We start from the raw sequence: 348 nt of genomic DNA, 5'->3' as shown, positions 1-348 counted from the left end.
CGGCCGCGCGACTCTCTTTCTTCGCCTTGTCCTGACCGAGGTCTCTAAGGAGTCTCTTCCTGGCGCGGCGAGAGCAGACACCGTTGTTGTCGGCGCGGCAAATCTGCGCTGCTATCTGCGATTTAACTGCTACGCCCGTCTCGTAAATAAACGCGCGGCCGGTACCGCACATCGTCGCTCCGGCAAATGGAGATATTATGCAGACCCCCCGGCCGACTCGATACTCGGGGCGAGAGAAAAAGGGCCCGGTGGATCGGGCCGGGCGAAGGGCCGGGGAAAAACGGACCGATCGGTCCGCGGTTTTCCGGTAAAGCCGCCGCCGCCGTCGCGTGTAAACCCGGCGAGATA

The sequence above is a fragment of the Vollenhovia emeryi genome, unplaced genomic scaffold (genome assembly GCF_000949405.1).
Source record: "Vollenhovia emeryi isolate VEMERY1.0 unplaced genomic scaffold, V.emery_V1.0 DF939146.1, whole genome shotgun sequence".
NCBI classification, from domain to species: domain Eukaryota; kingdom Metazoa; phylum Arthropoda; class Insecta; order Hymenoptera; family Formicidae; genus Vollenhovia; species Vollenhovia emeryi.
The sequence above is the reverse complement of the archived record's forward strand: the minus strand, read 5'-3'. Positions refer to the sequence as shown.